The following is a 5,261-nucleotide window of genomic DNA, read 5'->3' as shown; positions in this document are numbered from 1 at the left end:
TCCATCAGTGGACATTTAGGTTGTTTCCATATCTTGGCTGTTGTACATAATACTGCTTTAAACATAGGGGTGCAGTGCACTGTTGATGGGATTGTAAACTGATGCAGCCACTATGAAAAAACAGAAGTAGAACTCTAATATCCAACAATTCCACTTTGGGGAATATATACAAAGGAAGTGAAAATGCTAACGTGAAAAGATATCCACACCCCCATAATCAGATTTCCTCACCTCATAAGGACACCAGTCAGATTAGATTAGTGCCCACCCATATGACATTAGTTACCTCTTTTAGGGCCCCATCTCCAAACAGTCACATTCTATGATACAGGAGTTAGGACTTGAACCTATGAATGGGGGGGGGGGCGGGTTGGCGGGCACAATTCACCCGTTACAATCACTCCAGAAGGTCAAAATACAGATCTTTTACAGACTCTTTTCAGTTCAGGTTTCTACCTGTTCCAAGGACTATAAGCTTCTTACTCTATACGTGCACATAATTCCGACATGCTTTCTACTACATACAAAAGTTTACCAATATGCTAATTGTAGAAAAGAGGGAATAAATGAGATGAACTACAGGCAGGAGGATAGAATATTTAGCAACAGACTATCTAACTGTGTTGAAGAGGAAGCGATTACACCCATCCTCACAATGGTTTATTATTTCAGCTTCCAGAAGGAATAGACGAAATACAGGGCCAGTCCTTGCCATGTACTGCAGAAAACTCAATCTATGTCCTGGGGTTAGGTGGGGTGATGCTTTAGGGATGTTCATGGCTTCCAGACATACCACCTCCTCACATCCTGTGGGGGAAAATAACAGCTAATGAGTCAGCGACTAAGTTGGGAATCAGCCCAGAGCTTCTAGAACAGTAGATTCAGCATGTAAAAATGAGAATAATCCCCCACAATCATTTCCACTAGGAACTAGTTGATTCTAAAGATATGATTCATTCAGGGTAAAACCAAATCCTCCACCTACACACTTTTTGAGCCATTAGGAAAAAAATTATGTACAAAAAATATATACTTTTAGGGCATTTCTCTCTTTTATACCTTTGGCAAATATAGAAAGAACATCAGAATTCAACTCAGGAGAGAGAAGGAGAGAAAGAAAGAGATACAGAGCTATACGTATACACAAATATATATGTGTATATATATATATATATATTTGTAGATAGATTACACATATAATATATATGTGTATATATATATATATTTGTAGATAGATGGATAGATAGATATCACAGGACAAGGAGTAAAACAAGTAATGTTTCGTAATCAATGTAATCAGATTGTACAGGCACACAATTAATTAAAGAAACTGCCTTGAAATCCAGACCATTAACAGTACTTAACTTCAAAAGACATTTTTCCATTCTTTTTCCCCTTGTTTAGTGCAGACTTCATTTCAGATATCAATTACTAAACAGACTTCTAAAGCCAAGGGGAATGTCAACAAATTATGTAGCTAACAAAAAAGGTCAGCATGATTTTACTTGTTTGTATTTGTCCTGATAGCACAACTTAATTGTTTTACTAAAGTGGCTTATCATTAGAATATTTGTTAATATAATACAAATTAACTCAAAAGGATTTGATAAGATGTAGGGGGAAAAAGCTCATCTTGAAGCAATGTAGCTAGATAATCCAAATAGTCGATGTCACCCTCTACTTTCTACTCAAAAAAACCTTTCTTTTGTTAAATACATAATCTTATGCCAATAAAACATTGTTTTCAGCCCTGCAGTGATCTAGTGTCCAATGTAGGATTGTAGCCATTTACTTTTTATAGAGCTAGAAACATAATGAGAAGATTCATGCTTTGGGTCATTCACTCATGTTATTACATTACACTTTAGCCCTGGATCCTAGGGTCCCTCATTCTCCTATATATGTGTTTTTGATTCTTGTTTCAGGGAACAAGGCTGAAAAAGAATCCCAGAGGTGGTCTAATATCTCCAGCATTCTATCAGCTGATAGGCTGGAGTGAAAGCCCTCAAACAAGATACCCTAACCAGCTGGGTCATGAATTCTCTGTCCGCTACAAAAAGTTGGAGAGGAGAAGCTTCAGCCAAGTCGTCAGTATCAACAAGTAATGTAATTATCATGGCTGCCTGAATTATAAACTTCTAACTGTATTGCTAAGTTTAATTTTTCCCTGAATCAAATATTCGATCACATAGTTTCTCTAGGTCTCCTTGACCCTGGAAGATTTAAGGAATAGATTATATGGGGGAGGAAAACGAAGTGGGGAGCATTAACCAAAATTTAAAAATACTTCCCTATCTTTTTGGAACTAGAACAAAGTACACATCAGCATGTACATACAAAATAAAAAGCTGGTTCTGAAGTTTGTCATTTGCATCTTTAGGGTCCCCTTTATGTTTCGCCTTCCTCCTCTGACATTCTGTAGGTTCCCTTGTGGTTTTATAACTTATAACAGCTCGTGACTTGTTGTTTTAGAACTCTTTCCCACCATTTTTGGAGTTCAATGTTTGTCCCTCCTCACAGAGACACTTGTATAACCCTTGGGAAGGTGTGGTCAAGGCAATGTGGCTATACTGGTTCCTGTTCAGGTCACCTTCTTCCAAGGTCACTCCAGTTCTGGGTCCCCTGTCAGTGTCTTCTGTGTCACATGCTAATCTATGGAGAAAGGGATCACTTTCCTGCCAAACAGTGGACATGTTACAGGCATGAATTCTCAGTCTGTAACCAATTGTTCACAATTTAGACATAAACATAGAGTTTTCATCAGCTGTGTTTCTGTAAGTGCCCAACCCCCACCCCACCCATTTTCTACTTCACATATTCATGCTGAAGCTGAAGGTTTTACATTACTGTAATCTGGGAGAATGCCTTCTTTATCTTTTCTGCTGTGCTGGGTGGAGTTTTATAGACTCCTCAAATCCATGGTGGAGAGAATACAACTTCCTGGCTGAAATATTCCCTAAAATGGTCTCTCCTGCTGTTCTCTGGCAACCCTTGTGTTTGTTGTTTCTCAAGGGAGATTCTGTTTAATTGATTCTTACTCACAGTGTATTATACTCTCTTACTAAGATTTAGATTTAACTAACCCACAAAAATAAAACCTACTTTACAGAGTTGGAGAGAATTCAGTCAGCTCCTTTCCTTCACTGCTGTCTTTCTCCTCTGATCCCTCTGAGTTATGATGTCTGCAATATAAAGCCCATTTGAATTGTGTGTCCCCGGTCCCTCTTTTGTGCCACAAATCTTGACCTTCTCTTCATCTCCTCAGGCCTATTCAGCCAGCAAAAATGGCCATGCTATCTTTCCAAGGAACCCACTGAGCTAGGGCTCAGAATTCTGGAGTAGAGGGTGGGGGGAGGGGCATGATTGTCTGGGTATAACACTTGAACAGAACAGGGAACTTGAATTTTGGAATTCAAATTATTGCAAGGTCCAGAATCTGTGTGAATATATATGAAATGTGGGTGAGTATGATGATGACACAGGTACTTTATTAGTCTATATGTACAGGGAAAGCTTTTAATATGAATATTGATTACAAATAATGGATAAGTGGGAAGAAAAGGTTAAAATTTTTATTTTTTCTAGTTGTTACAAAGTGTCTCTCCTGCACTACAATTTCTAACATGTTTAATATTAATTGAGTACTGGGGCGCCTGGGTGGCTCAGTCGGTTAAGCGTCCGACTTCAGCTCAGGTCATGATATCACGGTCCGTGGGTTTGAGCCCCGCGTCGGGCTCTGTGCTGACAGCCCAGAGCCTGGAGCCTGTTTCAGATTCTGTGTCTCCCTCTCTCTCTGCCCCTTCCCTGTTCATGCTCTGTCTCTCTCTGTCTCAAAAATAAATAAACGTTAAAAAAAAATTAAAAAAAAATACTAATTGAGTACTCTCTTTCCTAAAACCTACTTCTTCACAATTCCCACTGTGTCACTTTTCTTCAGCCTCTCCTGCATGGTGTAATTCATGGGTTCCTCCCCTTCTCTCAACCAAAACATATGGGCATAATTAAAACTCCTTTCTGGTCCCTCTTTCTTCTTCATTAGAGGCTAAGTTAGAGTGAAAGTAAATTCTATTCACATTAATTTAAATACCTTCTATATACTGGAAATTCCCAAATTTATATCTCTAGTCTAGACTTTGATTCTCAGCCTCAGACTTGAACACCCAATTGCAGTTGGAGAACTCATACAAAATGGAATTCTCAATGCTTTCCCTAATCCCACTGCCACCTCCATCTACCTGACCTCACCCAGTAGTCCCCACTTTGGGAAATGGCACAGTCATTTTCCATCCAAAGTCAGAGTCTGGGGTCATCTTGAGCAAATACTGATGGTCCTACCTACAAAACACATTTTTGTTCAACATTTCTGACCTGAATTACTGAAATAGTTCCCTAATCTGTATCTTTATTTCTTCAGTTGAAGTACCTCTCAAATATATTCTCCACACAGCTGTCAGATACCATTGTTAAACAGAGATTTTTCTCATGGTACTCTCTTATTAAAAACCTTCCAATGGCATTCTATTGTATCGGAGTAAAATCCAAACTTTCCCCCAGATTTTACAAAACTCCCCATGGCCCTGCCCCTCCTATGTATTTTACAGTACCCTCCTCTTTACCTCACTCCAGTCACACCAGCCTCTGTCTTTTCTGGTTGTTTAAAATATTTTTTCCTTAATTCATCATGTGGTGATTCTTTCTCACCTTCTGAGTCTCTGTCATTAATTTTCCTCAGTTGTGTGTTTAATGTTTGTCTTCCCCGCTGAAATGCAAAAGTGAGGATCTTGACGGCCCTATTACTTGTGTTCATATTGCCTAGCATGGTAAGTATTCAATAAACATCGCTGAATGAATGAATAAAAGAATGGTGCCAAAATCATATAATAGGTTATATGTAGGATAATAGCAAAAACTAAAAATAGATTATATGTAGGAAAATGGCAAAAACTAAAAACAAAAAAACAAAACAAAACAAAACAAAAAACACACAACTACCTGCCATTTAACCCAACTACAATTAAGCTTAATTTTCAATATGCTAGAGAAAGCTTGTTCCTAATTCTACTTAATCACAATAGAACACCCTATATACCTATGACATGCATATGCTTAGTGTTCATGTCTGTATAGTCTGTCACAATTAGTTAATCATGCCTGAAGGTTGTTCCTTCCAATTCTTAGAAAGAGAAAAAACACTGATTTTATTTGTGAGAGCTTTAGATCATTTTGGCAAATTTGTGCATTTGCAACTTTGGGGGGAAAAA

At 38.2% G+C, this 5,261-nt stretch overlaps 1 long non-coding RNA gene across 1 annotated transcript; it reads right to left on the bottom strand.

Annotated features, from left to right (window-relative positions):
* Nucleotides 1-647: 647 nt before the first annotated feature.
* On the bottom strand, nt 648-3,350 carry LOC123596916. Its single transcript, XR_006711881.1, has 2 exons — nt 3,103-3,350; nt 648-807 (listed from the first exon to the last, which is right to left on the bottom strand). It is a non-coding gene; the product is annotated as an uncharacterized LOC123596916 (long non-coding RNA).
* Nucleotides 3,351-5,261: the final 1,911 nt, after the last annotated feature.

The sequence above is a fragment of the Leopardus geoffroyi genome, chromosome C1 (genome assembly GCF_018350155.1).
Source record: "Leopardus geoffroyi isolate Oge1 chromosome C1, O.geoffroyi_Oge1_pat1.0, whole genome shotgun sequence".
Taxonomy (NCBI): domain Eukaryota; kingdom Metazoa; phylum Chordata; class Mammalia; order Carnivora; family Felidae; genus Leopardus; species Leopardus geoffroyi.
Note: the sequence above shows the minus strand (reverse complement) of the source record. Positions and strands in the feature narration are given on the sequence as shown.